The 22,084-nt window shown below is 43.6% G+C and overlaps 1 pseudogene; it reads right to left on the reverse strand.

The window, feature by feature from the left end:
- Positions 1–475: 475 nt before the first annotated feature.
- LOC136542436 (G-type lectin S-receptor-like serine/threonine-protein kinase B120) lies at positions 476–6,012 on the reverse strand (annotated as a pseudogene).
- Between the last annotated feature and the right edge of the window lie 16,072 nt (positions 6,013–22,084).

Raw genomic sequence — 22,084 nt, forward strand, 5'->3', positions numbered from 1 at the left:
TAGAGCGTTTGCTATTTTAGATCGCTGGATAGAACGACTGGTTGGACCTCTATATCTTACCAAAATATCTAAATTTAGATTAGACAGTACAAATAGCCCATCTCTTGGAGTTGCTCTAAATACCGTGCAAAGCCTGCATAAGTGTCTCAGTGACTCAGTGGACAACCAAATGGGAAAAAACTATTCTCAAAAAAAAGGGGGAAAAACTGCACTACTCAAGTCTAAATTCAGGGTGACATAGGCAACCAAACCAAGCAACATGCACGTGCCATGAGTCGCCCTTACTAGGTCTCAAGACTCCGGTCATGGGATACATCATCTTTGCTTCAAAACAGGGCATGCCAGACTACTAGTTCCACAACAGACAACTCGCTATCAGAAACAGACTGGGGAGGGAGAGAAAAACTTGTTACCAAATTAAGATGATACCAAGTTTTCTATTTTATCTCCTGATGGTCAGCCTTAGGATGCTATGGGTTGACAAATCCCATATAAACTTTGCAAAATTAATTGCCACTTTACGCATGTATGACGCTAATGTGATTTTCATACAAATTCACTGCCGCTGTCATAAAAAGGGAAAAAAAAAGGAAACTAATCTACAGCAAACGGCAAATTATCAACATCACAAAGGGAGAACAAAGAAAGAGAGACATCACAACTTCAGTATATTTTTCGTGCTATACTCTATCTTCCATGCAGCTGTGTCATTGACACAGTACCAATGGAGTGGCTCCGATCCTTCTCGCTCGACTTGCTGGATTCGATCTCACGGCCTCGAAGCATCAGGGTAGGCGGCCTCGGGTTAGGAAGGTTCGCGCTATCGCTGCTCAACATAAGGATGACGGTGGGGATGTCAGGTCGCTCATCGGCGTGATCTTGCACGCAGAGCAATGCAATGTGGATGCATCTCAGGACTTGTCGAACCGAGCATGATGCTCTTATCACTGGATCGATCAGCTCCGCAGCCTTGTCTTCGTTCCATTGCCGCCATGCCTGAAAATGTTTTTGAGTAAACATCAAGCAGCCACACAGTATGAGTGCGAACCCTGTTTGTTCAGGTGAGTTCCCTCAAACTATGGTTATAGGACAGGCAATGTGCTTACATATCCTGCGATATTCAAGGAGTCCTCATGACAGTGGAAGCTCACAGCCCTCTTTCCTGTGATGATCTCCAAGATCAGGACTCCAAAGCCGTAGACGTCATGACTTGACTGAGAAAATGCCTTCCATTGCGTATTCAGGAGACATGTAGCCACTACAAAACAAAGTTCAACAGTATCATAACCAAGTGGCAGCGTGGTGTGGTTCCTAATGGCCCATTGAATTGTGCATACAATGTACCGACGACCCGATTCGTATTGAATTGGTTTTGGTCCCCTCCAAATATCCTTGCCATTCCAAAATCTGATATCTTGGGGTTCATGTCCTGCATCCAGGAGAATGTTGCTGGCCTTTGAGATCACGGTGAACAACTCGCAACCTCGAATCCCGGTGGAGATATAGCAGCCCTCTAGCAATGCCTTCAATTATATCAAACCGTTTCTTCCAGTCTAGAAGCCCTTGCTTTTCAGGATCTGTTCAACCACAGTGATCAGAATTCAATCAGCATATTTGTCAGTTCGGATTGGGAAATGAGATGCGCGGAAAGTGGAGATGACACATACTGAAGAGGAATGCATCTAGACTTTTGTTAGGCATGTACTCATACACTAAGATCTTCTCTTCTCTCTGTATGCAGCACCCCAGTAGTCTTACAAGATTGCGGTGCTGCAACTTTGCAATTAAGTATGACCTCATTCTTGAATTCTTCAAGGCCTTGACCTGAATTCCTACAAAGCCTCTTGACAGCTACTTCTTCTCCCCCAGGAAATGTTCCCTGCAGTAGTTCGTTATCATTAAGCCAAGTATTAACATAAAAGCCTGTGTACATCAAACGCCATTCACAGTAGTGAAAGGTAACATACCATGTAGACAGGACCGAATCCTCCTTCTCCAAGCTTGTTAGAGTCACTAAAATTACTTGTAGCAGCTTTTATGCGGTCCAGGGAGTACACTTTGAGTTCATAACTTTTTCCATCCTCCACATCATCATCAAAACGAATCGACTGTGAGATGTCCAGCATAGCACTATTCTGCTGAGATCGGGTAGATGAATGCCTTGATCTCCAACTTCTGTGCACTGCATCTGCTCCAGAATGGCAATTAACATTATAAATACTGCTGTGCTAAGAATTCACTTTGAACTGTCTATTCACACCTTTTTTAGCGATCATTATGGTGACAGAAATGAGTAAAACTTTTATCGTTCAATCAGTGGAAGATAGTTTCAACTTTCAATGAACTTATAAGTAAAAATTTGTGATTTATGTGACCTTGGCTAGAGAATACCTCAAATACCTCATGTTGGCAATGTTTTCCCACAGCAATCACATAACAAAATTCATGGAATCATTATGGTTACTTAAAACCATGAAGAAGATGGCTTGACTCCAAACCTTAATCACTAGCTTGTTTTTTGAAATCACTAATGTTTCTAATAGTGTTGGTGAAAATGAAACGGTAGGTTTATTCTCATTCCAGTATAATCACAACTATTGCCTAAAACAGTCAGTTGAACACTTGTGAGTGTCCACAAGGATTCTCCACATGAATGATGTGTACAGTCGAATCTTACCTTTAATATTTCTCCCACGCTTCCACCACTAGAAGAAGACAAGCAGCCAAAACAAATAGCACTATGGCTGATATTATCGTGGCTATTTTCCAAATTGGGTGATGTACTCCTGCTCATCAAGAGACATCAGAACTGGCATAAACATAATGTTTTACAGGTGGTAAATATAGAAATGTGAACTGATTGACCCATTTTTTAGATAATCGTCATTACTTACTTAACTCAGAAGCAGGAAGCTTCAGGTTTAGAGTATATGTCCCAGTTTGCAACTCATGCATGTCAATTAGTTCGTTACCCCAGGCTAAGGCACCCTGTTGTAGCCGTGTATACATAAGCACCGCATGAGCAGTTGTTCAGGCAGACACTTCTGCAACCAGTCTCATCTGACACTGTAGATACCCAATATGAGAAATCAGGCCACTTTATGTTTCCCATTGAAAGAAATCCATCCCCAGACTGGTTGGCCTCACAACCCAGAGGTGGGCTCCTGATGCAACCTTGACTCCAATTTCCTGCATCCCACTGCTCCTGCAACTTCGGATGAAAACCTATTGAAATAAATGAAATTTCGAAGTCAGGCTATAGCTAATGTTTATTTTGTCAGCATGTATAGAAAAGAATTAAGATGTCAAAAGAAACATACATGGCACTCCATGTCTTCCTGTGTTAGGGATCCTGACTAAGTTTATTTGTATTTTAAATTGGTGTGAACAATTAGGAAACAAAAACTCAAGCACGAGCATTTAGGTCCTTTTAAATGGATGACTCTTAAAACAGTTGGAATATTGCAATACATTGGACACCACATAAGAACCTCAGTGAATGGAGGAAGAGAAAGAACTAATGTTTTGGTGTTGGAAATTTGCAGGAGCAATGAGTTTTTGCAGGATTGGTATACAATTACCATGCTCAGAATGGAATTCTAATCTCCCACACCATCAAAGCTTGGAACCGCAAAAGATATTTTGGCTGCAGGGCATACTTCTTGCATTGTAAAAAGGATATTAGCACTCTAAAATTTTGGTCGAGGACAAACCTTTTAGGCAGGTGCATTTTGCCTTGCCATCTTGCAACGCAGTGCATAACGAATTTGGACCACATGTAGCATAGTATTCACACTCATTTGATGGTTGGTACCAGACAGTCTCCCATTCTTGTGAAGATTTTTTAACCATGTAGCAGATGTCTGTGCCATTTGGCAGAACAACAAACCTCTGTAGAGAGGTGTTTGTTGCAGTATATGTGTAATATTTTCCTAACAATGGATCATTTGCCGGTGTGAACCCACTCATGTAGAGTGGCCTCCATGGAATGCCTATAAAATTCACCCCATTCCACTGTCCTGACCTGTAAAAGAATTCAGATCAAGTTATTACATATCTTGCAAAGATATATTTATACATATTCAACATTTTCAAATCGGGCTCCCTGTTATTTTGAGACCCTTTATTCGAGTAGCTACACAGCTACCAGAAGCTATCCATTAACACTGGCTAAATTCCACTTCATTTCTCTTCTCTTTTGTTCTGTGATTACTGATTACAATGAAGATACACGTGCACACACACTCACACACGGCCCCCAAACATGCATACTAGACTCATGCATCAGGTACACCTCCTATCACAAACTTACAATTAAAGCTGAAAGCATGGGTGCTTGTAAATTGTGGGCAACATGATTTTAGAGCCTGATGGATAGAGTCATACATACCCTCACATCTCCACCCCCACAACAGAAGATGGCAGCCCACTTCATTTCCCATCCTAGCTTGTTTCTGTTGTGCAGCTAAATTTTCCAGTATTGAATTCTATCTAATTTGATTATTCACTTATACATCCATTAGGCTATTCAAGACACAGGTATCAGGGTTCACATAAGCAGGCACTGTGGAAACATTTTGCACTACCGACTTCACAGAGGGATACTAGTTCACCTTCAGATAACTCTGTTCTTTCCAGAGAATCATCCAAATGGCCCTCTACCATGTAAAAACAACAGTTTCAAGCTGAAGGTGATCACCCATGAAAGGGAGACCCTCAAAGTTTCCCATTACCAACTAGGAATGGCCGCCCGGAGGCAATTGCTGAAGGTGCCTTGGTGCATAGCAGGGGATCAGCACTTGAGCAGCAAAAGTCCAACCAACCACCAACCAATCATAATGAGCACTACTGAATTTGAACACATTTTTTCCCTGAAGAAAAGTCTTGGGTTGCTCGTATGAATCACAAGGAAAGATATACCCTCCCAAATTCAGAATTTCTAGAGTCAGATGGTGAAATAAACCAACAACCAGCAATTAGTACAGTACTTGCTACAAAGGACTAGTAAATGTTGTTGCCCAAATCAAGCTTGGACTAGCATACCAATCCTTAAAACCTCTTCTATCAGGGGAAAAAAACATACGATGATACTACCAAAAGTTCAAGTATCTCCTAAGAGCCCAAATAGCCAGTAAAAAAAGAAAGATGCTTTTCTTTGTAAGCAGGGAAGCAAGGAGATAAGCAAGAAGCGGACCTCCAGTAGGTAACATTGCCATCTTTCCAGATGTAGGCCTGAGCGGAGTTGTTCGGGTCGAGGCCGAGCGCGTATCGCCCCGGCGAAGGGTCCGTCTCGCTGGCCCAGGACGTGAAGAGCATCCGCTCCTTGGGGCCCCTCCCGGGTGTCTGCAAGGTGATGCGCATCCCGGACAGGATGGTGTCCGTCGGGTGCGAGAAGCTGTCCCAGAGCACCGCATCATCCTCGCTGCGCACCTCGAGGCTGCCGGTGTCCTGGAGCACCGCCGAGTAGCCGCCCCGCGGGGCCGCGCGCGAGGAGGTGTTGGAGGACCAGAGCAGCGGCGCGGCGGCAGTGCCGTTGGGCGTCGTGCCGTCGAGGACGCGGAGCTCGCCGGTGGCGGTGAGCGCGAGCGACGGCAGGGCCGAGGTGGCCGGCGCGACGCGGTTGGCGACCCAGACGACGGTCCGCGGCGAGATGCCGTGGTACCAGATGCCGAGGTACTGGCGGGCGGGCTGCTGGGGGTCCGGCGCGAAGAAGCCCGCCTCGAACACCCCCTCCGGCGAGGACACCAGCGTCGCCGCCCCGGACAGCGACTGCCCCTGCCGCAGCGTGTCCGTCGTCTGCGCCGCCACCACACAGCATAGCGGGGCGAGGAGCAGGAAGAGGAGCCGAGGAGAGGGGGCCATGGAGGAGAAACGCAACACTCCTCCCCCTGGCTTCATCCCCACCATCTCTCTTTCCCGGTGTGCGGTGTGCCCCGCCCCGGCCCTATTGGCAGAGGACAAGACCACGGCCACCCCTGAGACTGTGGAGAGCACCAACCACTCCACTCTGTGGAGGGAGAAAGACTGTGCCTTTAATGCAGAGAGATGGGAGCGAGAGTGAATTAATTAGCGTGGTTAAGCATGTGGCTTTGCTTTCGGTTTTGCTCGAGTGTGTGGCGTGGCAGCGAGTTGAGGCAGATCGCGAGAGCTGCGTGTCGAAGTAATTTAAGCGGCCAGCGCGGAAAGGGCGGCCGACGGCCGGGGCTCCGGCTCCGGTGAGCTCGATCAGCGCGGCGGCCGGAGGATGGGCCAGTCCCCGGCCCCGGCGCGTGGTTGCGGCGGGCCTCTGTGCAGCCGTTGGAATAGAATGTGGCTCGAATGAAGATACGTTGACGGATGGGACCGATTTCCGACTGGCGATTGTGATCGTGCATCGATGCCTTTAATGGCGACGAAAACGAAAGGTGACGCCAAGGAGATGGACCTAGAGTCCTACTGTCGTCTACTCCTATGTATTACTAAAAATATATACTCCCCACGTTCCATATATACTATAATATATAGAGAGAAAAACTAAAACAATATACAATTTAGATTTGGATTGAACAGTGACTACAATAATCCCTATACTAGAACACTACTTATGTGCAAAGGGAAGATATATATTGGCCGTGTTTGGTTGATGACCAGAACATGTCACGACTTGCCACAACTTAACATGCCTAAAGTTAGCTAGTGTTCGAATCATCACTCCTTTTAACGTGCCACGCATAGTTAGGCGTGCTATAGTTCATTTTCTGTGCAAAGATAGCCAAAAGTTCGACACCATTTTTGTTAGCCAGACTTTTGGCAAGGCCACTAGAACTTGAGTGCGGTAAGTTTTGGTTGTAAACCAAACACATAATGTACTTCTAACTGATAAGATCCAACCTAACTGGAAAACACATGATTGATATATGACATAAGAGAAAGACATTTGATTGAACAAAATTTAGTTTTTCTAGGGCTTCAACGCTTGGATGAGAAGTTTTACCTGCGAGCAAGTCGGTAGAGGAGGACCAAGGCCCAGCAAGGCATTCTTGCATGAGTTACAAAGGAGTAGGGTACAAGTGCGAGATTACATATTACACCATATTTATGTTGCATATCGTCTATTCAGTGGCAACCTACACACCCAAGCAATCGCTGATTCGCATCATTTTAAAGAAACCATCCATTGCAACTTTTTATGTGTATTGTCTACTTAACTTAGTAAAGCATGAAAACCATCTCATAGTTTCGGAGCTGGAACTACCCTGATAAAGAATTAAGGCTACAAGTTGCACTTAATAAATACTCTAATTTAACTGTGTCAAATATTTTGGGGGGAATTTAGTATTTATTATATTTAATGCACGGTATCTATGGATGATGTGAGCGGAAGATTTATCGTAGATAGTGTCTTTAATTCTGATGATGGTTACATATATATATATATATATATATATATATATATATATATATAGAGAGAGAGAGAGAGAGAGAGTTGTGGTGGGTCTTTCGCCAAGGCCCAAGGGTTAACATCTAAAGTAGTTGCAGAGATATAATGTGCAAGAATTGAAGTTGCACACGTGAAGCCATCAAGTTTTCATAACGTGTATTTCATGGTGGAGTTTGGATTACTCACTCGACACTCATGGACAGGAAACGTGGCGTTATTAGGTTGGGGCTTGTTGGCCCGGCCATGCCGTACAGGAACCGTGACGTTAGGCTTGGGCTCAGTTTAGTTCCAAAATTTTTGGTAAAATGGGCACGGTAGCGTTTTCGTTGTTATTTGGTAATTAGTGTCCAATCATAGTCTAATTAGACTTAAAAGATTCGTCTCGTGGATTTCGTCTAAACTGTGTAATTAGTTTTATTTTTTATTTATATTTAATACTTCATGCATGCGTCCAAAGATTCGATGTGACGGAGAATCTTGAAAAATTTAGCGTTTTGGGATGGAACTAAACAGGCCCTTGGACTTGTTAGCCTCCTGCTTGCCTCGATGACAAATAAAACAGAGTCCTAGCTGTCACACGAACTCATGTTCCCAGGAATGATCACGGTGTGTGCGCCTATGCAACTGCTGACTTGGAAGTTGGAAGGTTGAATGGCTCTCCATATGCAGAAAAGGTCTTGTAATTTGTAAACTTTCACTTACTAGAGTTTTAGAAGTCTCGTTCTTGATACGGAGGACCGTCTGTCTGTTTGAAAGCTATGAATCTCCCATGCATGCGTCGGATGAGATGACTGATGAGGTTTGCATCCTGGTGTACTCCTACGCTGGATGTGACATGCATTCTGTTCCAACACCCACTCACTGCGAGAGAGACGAAGAAATAAGAAAGAAATGGCGCCAACAACAGGAACAGCGAAAAAGGGCGCCTGCATTATTCCTAGTTGCTCCAACAATTGAAAACGACAACGGCCACAGTGCCGATCGACTCTTTTCTCTAGCCGCAACAAAAGAAAAGCGCGTGGAGGGAAGTTTCATGCGTCTCAACAAGCACTCTCTTTATACTCCGTGGCGACTCAAGATGCCTCCCCCCCCCCCCCCTTCAAGATAAAGATTTTCTTGTGGTCTTATTCTGAACAAAGACAAGTTGGCCAAAAGAAAGTAGGATGGAAGCCTGAAATAAATGTAGTTTTAATTTTGCAACCACAATGGAAATATTCAGGGTCTCTTTTTTGGGTATCAGTTTTCCAACTCAATCAAGCGCATTGTCAAGATTACTTTGTCTTTTAACAAACCAAAAGGAATAAGCTATGCCATAGATGGTTAGCTCAATGATCTAAGGGCAAACAATAAACAGAAAAAAAGGGAAAACAATTTTGGTTGGGGTTGCCACTGTACCTTAGGGCAACACCAATGCAGGCATATAGCAGCGTTAGCCTCAGGAAAAATCGTCGTCCATGGAGATTGAAGCGACATGTTGCCCAACGCATGCTAGATCAAGTTTTGTCTTTTCACAATCCCATTACTGTAAACATTGCAACTTTTGCATGGAAAAAATTTTGTGACAGCGTGTGGAATCTTTTATGCATAAAGAGAGAACGCGGCAAGTAGATGTGGTCCCACAAGCAAGCGGCGATACAAACCCACAACGCGTTCCTCAACTGTTGCTTCTGCCTTTTGTCAGATGAAGCTCTCCGTGACACGGAGGTTTGGAGCCAACATGGACATTGGGGAGCCCTTACTTGTGCTATTTGGCTTTGCTCTGATGATACTGTATTTGACAACAAAAACAGTGACATCGTTTAAGCAGGCACTTTTCAGGGCACTCACAAGATGAAATTTTGGAGGTTCCTATACAAGGACGAGATAGCTTGCGCATGGACTGGCCAAGCGTTTGAGGTGGTGCCATGAATTTCTTTGTCAAAGAATGGATGATGACGACGACGACGATTATTTATACTAATAAAATGTATGTACATATACTGGATGATGTGTACTTGTGTGGCCTTTCATGTTTTATTTTCCATTCACCCCTCACATTCAGCTAAGGGGCTTTTTGGGTCCTTTTATTTGGATGAATTGAAATCTACTTAATAAATTAGCCCATAGGTCATGTTCGGCTTACTTCATATCCGACTTGTTCGGCTTCTTTTTTCAGCCGGAACAATGTTTTTCTCTCACAACATTTCAGCCAGAACAGTGTTTTCAGCCAATTTCAGCCAAGATTCAGCAAGCCGAACGGGGCCTTGACTTAGAAATTGACATTCCACCACTTTCTAATTCATACGGTGGGAGATGGAAATTGATTTTATAGATCATCATTCTATGTTTCTATTTTGCAACTTATAACACGCTCTTCAACTCGCTACCCTACGGTAGAAATGCAACACATAAATATCTCTCTTGTATAGCCAACAATAATATACAAATATAATCCATATACAACCATATTAGCTTAATTAATATATGTCTAAATTAAGATTATTAAAATGAATTTAATTCCAATGATCCAAACAGATCTAAGAGTTTACATATTATAGTACGAATCTATGATGTATGTGTATCACGAAAAGTGGATACAGCCTCCACCGGTGCATACCAACCGGCAACCACAGATGATTGTCACTGTCCAACAAAATGATCACATGGCTGCCTCTGTAGCTGGTTCGTAGCAGATGGATTAGCTCCCTCGGCTCGGCTGCATGCAAGCTTATGCTTATCCCAGCAGAGGATTTCTTTTTTAGGCAAAGCGTTGGATTGCAAAGCCGGACGCGCGGCTTCTAGTCCTATCCATGATGAGCATGTACGGAAGGTCTGTTGGAACATGCTTCACCAATTCTCCAACACCCCCCCCCCCCCCCCCCCCCCCCCCCCCCCACACACACACACACACACCCCACCCCACAAAAAAAGGGTAAACCATATTTCCTTTTTTGAAACAAAAGATGTCCTCCTTACTCTTAGATTTGACAGCAATTGCCACTGAAATTACTATGTATGTAAACGCTGTGTGCAGACACACAGAGGCGAGAAGTTATCTTTCATTTTTTTTAAAAAAAAAATCCTTACATTTGATAATAAGGCGGACTTTATTTGATAATAAGAGGTATATCCTTTTACTCTTAGATTTCCTCACAGTATATAGTACAATTACTGAAGAATCTGCATTCTAGAAAAAGAATTTTAAAACAGGTCTTCTGATACTTTTTTTTTTTGCTATACGTGTATATAATGTCTATTAGATATTCTTTTTAAAGCCTCCATGCATACTAATCCTCATGACACATCCTAAACAAGAAGAAAAATCTTACAATTTTTCACAAAAAAAAGAGACATGATTGGCACAATTACAACTCCGAGACCTAGGTTGGTTAGGTAGACTCACCTAGCTCTATAGACTAAACTATATATACTCCACCTACGAATACACCTAGCTCTAAGAAATCCACATATTTCCTAGACCTCATAAATATGTGGTTAGGTAGACTCTAACCAGCTTCCAATAGTAACCACAGGTGAAGTTGAGCGCCAACTGTGGTCGTCCGGCGTCAGAGGAGAAGTGAAACAAAGGTGTATGTGTACATATGTGTCGGTGCAAACAGTATCGTCCTCAATGATACGTCTACGCATGATGATGTGAAGATGAAGCTATTTATTAATGTGTACATCAGCACATGTCCTTCGCCAAGCGCAAGCCATCACTGTAGTGTTGAGCCATTCTCCAAGGATTTGCACACCTAGAAAAAAAAACCTTCAATTGCTTGCTAACGTGCCGTGCATGGCATGATGGAGGGTCACGCACGGAAACATATTTTAAGGCCCCTTAATTCCGTCCAGGAACATGCCTTAATGTAAAATACTCTTGGCTGCTGCTTCTCTCCAAAGAGCTGGCCACCTGCTTGCATTTTAAATTTTCCGGCGGCGCCCTAGCGAATATTTTTTAGCTGTACCAACATAAATTTAAATTGGTCGGTGATTTTATTCCTAAGCTCAAGTATTTGAAATTTACTGTGAGGTTACAAATGAATGGGAATAAGATGAGGTGTTAGAGGTCCGGTCGGACTCTGGACCGAAGGGCCAAGAGTGACGGGAGCTCCTACGTGCGCTAAGTATTCGAACGCATGCTCTGTGTAGTTTTAGAGTTCTAGAGCCGTGGAGCTGTTCGAGCACTCAGAATATCTAAAGCTAGCAGAGAGAGAGTCGGAATGATCCGTCTGTCGTCTGTTTGTTGTTGTCGATCCTTCTTTTAGGAGAGAGCGCATCCTCTTTTATAGGTGAAGGAGGTGGTTTTACAAGCGAGAGAGAGAGAGTGTGTGCCCTAGTTTTGTTGCCCACGCCGTCGGGTACAAGACGGTTTGTCGGCACCCACAATACTGTTGATGCCCAGATGCATGTGGTAGGCTCTATAGTGTTCTTCTGGTATGGCAAATGTCGGCGTCTACCATACTGTAGGACAAATATCGGTGCCCACAATACTGTTTGTGTTCTGCCAAGTCTAAAAGGTTGCAAATTACCTTTCTGACATGGCCTGATAGTATTGTCCTGCAGATGTGCAGGGTACGGTCCTCGGTATTGCGGTTGACTTGTGCGTCTTACCTTATCTGCTCCGCCTGATTTCTCGGGTCCTCACCGAGCGGGCGTCCCCGTTCAGTCGTTCTCAGTCGGCTCCGACCACGCCGGTCGGAGAAGAGCCGTAAGCAGAGGTTCGGTGTATTCTCGGACGGAGACACGGGTCAGAGTTGGAAGCGAGCGTCGTCCCCTCTTTGGCCAGGCCTTCCGGTCAGAGAAGTGGGTCGGAGTCAGAAGCGAGCGTTGTCCCCTACTTGGCCATGCTCCCAGTCGGAGACACGGGTTGGAGTCCGAAGCGAGCGTCGTCCCCTCCTTGGCTAGGCCTTCCGGTCAAAGACTGGATCGTTCTTCCGGCCTGTCGTTTAGGTATCTGGGCCGGCCCAAGAGTTGCGCGTCGTTCGCAACGTCGTCTGCTGGGCCGAGCTTTTGTTGGGAAGCAGGCCCATTAGAGACCCTGGATTTATGAACCCGACAAGAGCTCCAAGCCCCCAGGCGATTCGGGTAGAATCATCTAGGGGATTTTTTTTGTTTTGTCAGCGGGTACGCGCGAGCGCACCCGGTGGGTGTAGCCCCCGGGCGATTTGGGTAAAATCGTCTAGGGGTTTTTTTGACTTGCCAATGGGTGCGCGCGAGCATACCTGGTGGGTGTAGCCCTCGAGCCTGCATCCGACTGGTGAGTCGGTTGGAGGCTAAGTATCTTGGCACTTTTTCCTGGGGCCGCAGACTCCTGTGTTTCTGCCGTTCGGGGTGTTCGCCCGTGTTTGTCCCACCCGCGACCTGTGCGGTTAGTTGATTTCCTGACTCGACGTCGAGCGACTTGAGCCCCTGAGCCCCGTTGGGTTCGGTAGGGGTTGGTCTAGTTCCGTGCGTTACCCCGTCCGTAGTTTCCGCAATCGGAGGGGCTGAGCTAACGTCGCTTGCCTCGATAGCTCGAGTGACGCGCTCGGTGAGCTCACTAACGGGCGCGTTCGAGCAGAATCCGGATCCGTCGTTCGTGACGGGGTCGACATAGCCCTCATGTGGCATTCCACTACTCCTTAACCCGCCTCCCGTCAGATGCTCGGGTCATTCTAGAGACCGACTCAGGTGGCCCACTGGCAGCCCCTCGATGGAGATTCTGTGGGCATGGCTCGAGGTTAGGATCGAACAAGAAGGTTAAGATGACCCTATTTGCTTCTGGGCAGATCGAGCGAGGGTGGCTGGGGCTCATCTGTGTTTTCTCCCATGGCTCTATCTGACGCGTGGTGGCCTTGAGCCCTTCATGGGCCAGCCTTCGAACCCTGGCCGATCGTCTCTCATGTCAAATGAGGCGACTACCGCTTCGTGACGCAACACGAAGCATTGTGATGCATCAATTGCATATGCAATGCTTTTGATGTATGGGATGAATAATTGATTGCATGGATGAATGTGTGAATGCATGTATGATTGCATAGATGAATTTGTGAATGCGTGTATGATGAAGGATGAATGAATGATCATGGATCAGAAAATAAAGTAAGATGGTTTAGTAAAGTTACCTTGATGACTCGAGTGACGGGTTTGAGGAGCTCTTATCGGATATGTTCGAATGCGATCATGTGTCCGTCGTTCGTGATGGAGATGGCATGGCCCGCATGGGGTGTCCTACTGCTCCTTACCTATCTCTCGATAGTCGTCTGAGCCGTCCAATCGACTCAGGAAGCCCGTCGGTCTCTCCTCGATGGAGATCCTATTGTTGGGCCCTTCCAAGCCCTGCCTAGGAAGGCGGAGGGGCGTTTGCGTGTGGTTGTGCCTTATTTCCTACGTCCGGCATGCGGTAGTGGTGGGCCATGTCCAAGACACCATCCCATTTGACCAGGCGTCGTTTCGTTGGGCAGGGTGCGTCCTATCAGTCAGGACACGTCCCACCGCATGCCTATCTGCATTGAATAGGGGAAGGGAGAGGGTTTTTTGCCCCAATCCTTCGCCCTTCTCCAACTGCTGCCTCTTCTCCATAAATATGGGAAAGGAGAGGGTTTTCGTCCCATTCCTTCGCCTATTCTCCAACTGCTGCCTCTCCTCCTTCTTCCTTCTCCCCAAGCGCGTTCATGTGCTGCGGCAGTTTCTAAGTGAGAGAGGGTAAAGCGAGGGAGAGGACAACTCATACATTCGTTCATGAATCCGGAGCGCAATGTCAAACTAGAGGCCATCCAACGTAGATGAGGTGCTGGCCGCCTTTGCCGAGAAGGGGTTGCTTCCGCCGAAGGAGGTGACGCACTAGAGGGCTCCTACGCCGAGGGAGGTTGTTCCATGACCTTGGTCCGACGAGGTTGTCTCCTTCCTCGTCTTCCATGAGCACGGGCTAGGATATCCCATGCACTGGTTCTTACATGAGCTCCTCAATGAGTGGGACCTGGAGCTACAGCACCTCAATCTGACTGGGGTGCTGCACATCGCCGGTTTTGTGACCATCTGAAAGGTCCTAATGGCTAGAGGGGGGTGAATAGCCTAATAAAATTTCTACAACAACACTTAACAAAATGGTTAGACAATTATGAGGCGAAGCAAGTGTTGTGCTAGCCTACTCAAAAGCAAGCCACCTACCACAATTCTAGTTTAGATAGTATCTATTCACACAATAGCTAAGATACTACTCTATGTTAGTGTGCTCTCAAAGGCTAACTAAAGAGCCACACCAACCAAGCAAGCAAGCTCTCACAACTAGCTACACTAAAGAGCTTGTCAACTAGTTTGCGGTAATGTAAAGAGAGTGATCAAGAAGATTATACCGCCGTGTAGATAAAGAAACCAATCAATCATAAGGATGAATAACAATGAAGACCAATCACCTCGGAATCAATGATGAACACAATGATTTTTTATCGAGGTTCACTTGCTTGTCGGCAAGCTAGTCCTCGTTGTGGCGATTCACTCACTTAGAGGTTCACGCGCTAATTGGCTTCACACGCCAAACCCTCAATAGGGTGCCGCACAACCAACACAAAATGAGGATCACACAAGCCACGAGCAATCCACTAGAGTACCTTTTGGCTCTCCGTCGGGGAAAGGTCAAGAACCCCTCACAATCACCATGATCGGAGCCAGAGACAATCACCAACCTTCGCTCGATGATCCTCGTTGCTCCAAGCCATCTAGGTGGCGGCAACCACCAAGAGTAACGAGCGAAATCCATAGCAAAACACAAACACCAAGTGCCTCTAGATACAATCACTCAAGCAATGCACTTGGATTTACTCCTAATCTCACAAAGATGATGAATCAATGATGGAGATGAATGGGAGGGCTTTGGCTAAGCTCACAAGGTTGCTATGTCAATGAAAATTGCCAAAGGTATGAGCTTCAACCGGTCATGGGGCTTAAATAGATGCCCCCACAAAATAGAGCCGTTGTACCCCTTCACTGGTTACAACATGGACTGACCGGATGCTCCGGTCAAGTTGACTGGACGCTGGACCTCAGCGTTCGGTCGCTCGACGACAACCACATGTCTCGACTTTAACGGTAATTTGAGGTGACCGGACGCTATGCTATAACTGATCGGACGTTGAGCCACCAGCATCTGGTCATTTCCAGTAAGGTTCCAGAAACGCCTTTGGCCCACCGGACGCGTTCGGTCAAGCACGACCGGACCCCGCCATCGTCTGGTCAAAGACCCTAGCCTCTAAGCACTGTCCGACAATAGGACCAGACACACCTCGCCAGCGTCCAGTCAGTCCATGACCCAGCGTTCGGTCGATTAACTGACACTGGCGTCTACGCTGCCACACTTGACCGGACGCGCCGGTCCTTCTGAGACCAGCGTCCGGTCACTTAGTGACCAGCAAGACTAACTCCTTTTCACCTTTAACTTCTTCACCCTTGCTCAAACGTGCCAATCACCAAGTGTATCACCTTGTGCACATGTGTTAGCATATTTTCACAAACATTTTCAAGGATGTTAGCACTCCACTAGATCTTAAATGCATATGCAATGAGTTAGAGCATCTAGTGGCACTTTGATAACCGTATTTCGATACAAGTTTCACCCCTCTTAATAGTACGGCTATCAAACCTAAATGTGATCACACTCTTTAAGTGTCTTAATCACCAAAACAAAATAGCTCCTATGGTTTATACCTTTGCCTTAAGCTTTTTGTTTTTCTCTTTCTTCTTTCTAAGTCCAAGCACTTGATCATCACCATGGTATCATCATCATCATGCTATGATCTTCACTTGCTTTATCACTTGGAATGTGCTACCTATCTCATAATCACTTGATAAACTAGGTTAGCACTTAGGGTTTCATCAATTCACCAAAACCAAACTAGAGCTTTCAATCTCCCCCTTTTTCGTAATTGATGACAACCCTTATATAAAGATATGAAATAAAATTCAATTGAATCCATGTTACTTGCCCAAGCATATTTACTATGTGTAAAAGAATGTGGATAAGTTTCATGAACCCTAAATGGTAGCAATTGCTCCCCCTACATATTTACTAAGAGTTTGGATTGAAGCTTGCACATATGCTTAGATAGGAAAAGTAGGAGACAATGTCTACCAAATGATGCTAAGGTATAAAAGATGGACCTTTGAAGCGTGATACCAATCGGAGTGCACTATTATACCATCCTTAGCATCATGGTTAGCTTGATACCACTTGAAAATACTTGGAAATAAAATCATTAGATATCCTATGCATGCTAGTTTTTCATTTTATCATTCAAACCTATAACTACCATACATCACACAAGCATGGATAACAAAATTTAAAACTTGTGCCATGTAAGCAAACATATGAAATGCACATTCAAATGCAACATACAAGTTTATGAGCTTGCTCCCCCTACTTATGTGCTCAAAATTTTAATTGATCCATTTCCTTTGTCATATCTCTCCTCTTATGTCAAGTTCTCCCCCTATCACTTGTATCTTTGTGCTTTGTGCACTATTTTTTTCTCATTGTCACATATATCTTTGTTTCTCTCCCCCTTTGTCATCAATGACCATAAAGACTTAAATTATAGATAGGACCACTTGTAGGGTCGAGATTATCAATGTCAATCAATGGGGTGAGGATCATTTTCCCAAATTTGGTCTAATCTAGATCATTTACCAAAGATGTTTAGCTCGGTTTGATCCAAGGACAAGCTTCTTCACACCTCCAAATAAGGGTTATCTTGTACCATGTTGAGTTAAACACTTAGAGTTCATTTTCTAGATTAAACACTAGGTTTACAAGCCCACAAACATGTCATATGCTATCACTAGATCATGTCAAGCATGGAAGCAATAGTGATACCATATAAACATCAAGTTCATTTGATTTTCATGAATGAACCTAATAAAATTGAACCACTTGAAGGTCCTAAAAAGATTAAAAACATGACTAGATGCACTAAACATGTCCTTAGCAAGGATGTATGTCATGCCAATCAACTTTTACCTTGAATAGCTCGAAGGAGAGGCATGTCATATGAGTGGGGAGTGCATCAACACATATTTGAGAAATTCAATATGTTCAACTCATTTCTTAGCTTGCAAAACCTTTTCTCATCCAATGGCTTGGTGAATATATCGGCAAGTTGATCTTTGATGCCTACACTCTTAATACAAATGTCCCCTTTTTGTTGGTGATCTCTTATGAAATGGTGGCAGACATCAATGTGCTTTGTTCTTGCATGTTGAACCGGATTGTTGGTTAGCTTGATTGTAATCTCATTGTCACATAGCAATGACACTTTCTTAAATTTGATTCCAAAGTCACTCAAAGTGGCCTTCATCCAAAGTATTTGTGCACAACAACTATCGGCGGATATGTATTTGGTTTCGGCGGTTGATAATGCAACATTATTTTGCTTCTTTGATGACCATGAAACAAGTGATCTTTCTAATAATTGACATGTGCCCGAGGTGCTTTTCCTTTCGACCTTGTATCCCGCATAATCCGAGTCAGAGTAACCAACTAACTCAAACTTTGCTCCTTTGGGATACCACAAATCAATATTTTATGTATGCTTCAAGTACCTCAATATTCTCTTAGTAGCCTTTAAATGACTTTTTCTTGGCGAGGCTTGAAATCTTGCACACATGTATACACTAAACATGACATCCGGCCTTGATGCGGTCACATAGAGTAGGCTTCCAATCATAGACCGATACAACTTTTGATCCACCATATTTCCACTTGCATCACTATCCAAGTTGCCATTGGTTCCCATTGGTGTGCTAATGACTTTGCTATCAATCATGCCAAACTTCTTGATCATGTCCTTGATGTACTTGCCTTGACTTACAAATGTACCATTCTTCAATTGCTTGATTTGAAGACCAAGGAAGTAACTCAACTCTTCAATTATGGACATCTCAAACTCATTAGCCATCATCTTTCTAAACTCATCACAAAAATCTTGATTTGTTGATCCAAATATGATGTCATCAACATAGATTTGCAATACAAATAGATCTTTTCTAATCTTCTTGATGAAAAGAGTGGTGTCAACCTTGCCCATTGTAAACCCTTTAGAGAGTAGGAAGTCCCTCAATCTCTCATACCATGCTCTGGGTGCTTGCTTCAAACCATACAAAGCTTTCTTCAACTTGTACACATGGTTGAGCTTCTTATCATCTTCAAAACCGGGAGGTTGCTCAACATATATTTCTTCATTGATGTAGCTATTGAGAAATGCACTCTTGACATCCATTTGATAGAGCTTTATGTTGTGGGCATAAGCATAGGCTAGCAAGATTCTAATTGCTTCTAATCTAGCAACCGGGGCATATGTTTCTCCAAAGTCAAGACCTTCAACTTGTGTATAGCCTTGTGCTATCAATCTTGCTTTATTCCTTACAACTATCCCATCTTGATCTTGCTTGTTTCTAAAGACCCATTTGGTTCCAATCACATTGTGTCCCTTTGGTCTTTCTACCAATTCCCATACTTAATTTCTTGTGAAATTATTCAACTCTTCATGCATAGCATTCACCCAATCAACATCCTTCAATGCTTCATCTATCTTCTTTGGTTTAATGGATGATACAAATGAGAAGTGTTCACAAAAATGATGTTAATCTTGATCTTGTTTGTACACCTCTTGAAATATCACCAATGATAGTGTCTAATGGATGATTCCTTGCAATATTTGTTGGTTGGAGTATTGGAACTTGATTGCTTGCACTTGCTTGATCATTGGATTGAGATGATGTACTAGCCACTTGATCTTGTTCATTATCATGAGATCCACTTGTACTAGATTGATTTGAATCATCTTGTATATTTGAGTTAGAGAGCACTTATACTTGATCATCTTCATCATCATTCACTTGCCTAGGCCTGAATTCACCAATATCCATGTTCTTCATGGAATTTGAAAGTTGAATGCCTCTAACATCTTCTAAGTTCTCATTCTCTACTTGTGAACCCTTGGTTTCATCAAATTCAACATCATGAACTTCCTCAAGAGTACCACTATCCAAATTCCAAACTCTATATGCTTTGCTTGTAGTGGAATAACAAAGTAGGAATCCTTCATCACATTTCTTGTCAAACTTGCCCAATCTAGTGCCTTTCTTCAAGATATAGCATTTGCAACCAAAGACTCGAAAATATGCAATGTTGGGCTTTCTACCATTCAAGAGCTCATATGGTGTCTTCTCTTTCAATCGGTGACAATAGAGGCGGTTGCTACAATAGCAAGCCGTGTTGATAGCTTTGGCCCAAAAAGATTGACTCACATTGTACTCACTAAGTATAGACCTTGCCATATCAATGAGTGTTCTATTCTTCCTCTTAATAAGGCCATTTGATTGAGGTGTGTACTTAGCTGAGAATTGATGTCTAATTCCAAATTCATCACATAACTCATCAATTCTAGTATTCTTGAACTCACTACCATTGTCACTTCTAATTCTCTTGATAGTTGTTTCAAACTCATTGTGAATGCCTTTGACAAATGATTTGAATGTTGCAAATATATCACTTTTGTCCACTAGAAAGAATACCCATGTGTATCTAGTGTAGTCATCCACTATCACAAAAGCCATATTTATTTCCACCGATACTAGTGTATTGTGTTGGCCCAAACAAATCCATGTGCAACAACTCAAATGCTTTACTGGTGCTCATCATGCTTTTCTTAGGATGGGTGTTTTTAACTTGTTTGCTGGCTTGACAAGAGCTACAAAGCTTATCCTTTTCAAACACAACATTTTTCAAGCCTTTAACTAAGTCATGCTTAACCAATCTATTCAATTATTTTATTCTAACATGACCAAGCCTTCTATGCCATAACCAACCCATGCTAGACTTAGTGAACAAGCGTGTAGATAATCTAGTTTCACTAGCATTGAAATCAACCAAGTATAGATTCTCATATCTAAAGCCTTTAAAGATCAAGTTAGAGCCATCTACACTTATGATCTCTACATCATCTATCCCAAATATGCATTTGAATCCAAGATCACACAATTGAGCCACGAATAGCAAATTGAAGTTCAAGCTCTCTATTAGCAATACATTGGATATGCTCATGTCATTGGATATTGCAATCTTACCAAGCCCTTTGACATTGCCTTTGCCATTGTCACCAAATATGATACTATCATAACCATCATTGCCATTGGTGTTGATTGAGTTGAACATTCTTGCATCATCGGTCATGTGTTGAGTGCACCCACTATCAAGAACCCAATGCCTTCCTCCGGCTTTATAATTGACCTATAAAAGAAGATCAATTCCTTTTAGGTACCCAAACTTGCTTGGGTCCTTGAAGGTTAGTCACTAAGCTCTTTGGTACCCAATTGGCTTTCTTCTTTGAGCCCATCTATGGTTTACCAATGAACTTAGCCTTCACACCATTTGTACTCTTAGTAAGCATATAGCATGAATCAAGCTTAATGGAGGATACATTAGCATTTTTGCTCTTGTTTTTGCATTCTTGCTCTTTGTGATCCACTTGCAACTATTGCAAAACCGACCATTGTTCTTCACAAAACTAGTCTTGTGAGGAGCAAAGGCCGCTTTGCCTTTCTTGGGGTTATATTGTAGAGAGAAGCTCTTTGGCTACCCAAGCATATAAGCAAGCGGTCCTCACCACCATAAGCTTTAGCTAAGGTGTGAGTGAGCTTATTGACCTCCTTCTTGAGGTTCTCATTCTCAACTACTAGTGAGGAATCACAAGTGAGACCATCACTACTAGATGAGGTAGAAATGGAGGTGCAACAAGAAGGGTTAGTAGAAGCAACAACGATAGGCATAGATAGTGATTCATCAATTATATCACAAGTTAAACCTACATTGCAAGTTTCAACATGCTTCTTTTTATTTTGCTCATCAAGCAAAGATGAATGAGCCTTTTCAAGCTTTTTGTGAGCTTTGCCAAGCTTCTCATGGGCTCCCTCTAGCCTCTCATGAGATGCATTGAGCTCATCAAAGGCTTGCTTAAGGGCTACTAGTTCCTTACGCAAGCTTTTGCATTCCCTTCTCTTGATGTCAAAGTGTTCTTTAGCATCTTCTAGCATGTCAAATAGTTAATCCTTAGTAGGTTCATCATTATCACAATCACTATCATGGTCATTCTCATGTTCATTTTCATCATCATGTTCTTCATCACTTTCATCATCACAAGATTGTACCTTAGTGGCCTTAGCCATGAAGCATGATGAAGATTTGAAGAGAGAAGGCTTCTCATTGATTGCAATGCTTGCAAGAACCTTCTTTTTGGTGGTCTTGTTATCATCACTATCATCATCATCACTTGAGGAAGCATCACTATCCCAAGTGACTACATATGAACCACCCTTCTTTTTCTTGAATGCCATCTTGTCCTTCTTCTCTTTCTTTTCCTTCTTGTCCTTCTTCTTGTTCTTCTTGTTGTCATTATCATTGTCGCTATTGTATGGACATTGAGCAACAAGATGATCTTTGCTTCCACACTTGAAGAACCTTCTTGACTCTAATTTGTTCTTGGATGAAGGCTTCTTTCTTCTAGCACGGTAGCCCTTCTTCACCATGAACTTACCAAATCTCTTGACAAAGAGAGCCATCTTCTCATCATCATCATCAGCCCTTGGATGATGTGGCTTTGAATGCCATGCTCTTCTTCTTATCATCCTTCTTCTCATCTTTCTTCTCCTTCT

Source organism: Miscanthus floridulus, chromosome 3, assembly GCF_019320115.1.
Source record: "Miscanthus floridulus cultivar M001 chromosome 3, ASM1932011v1, whole genome shotgun sequence".
NCBI lineage: Eukaryota > Viridiplantae > Streptophyta > Magnoliopsida > Poales > Poaceae > Miscanthus > Miscanthus floridulus.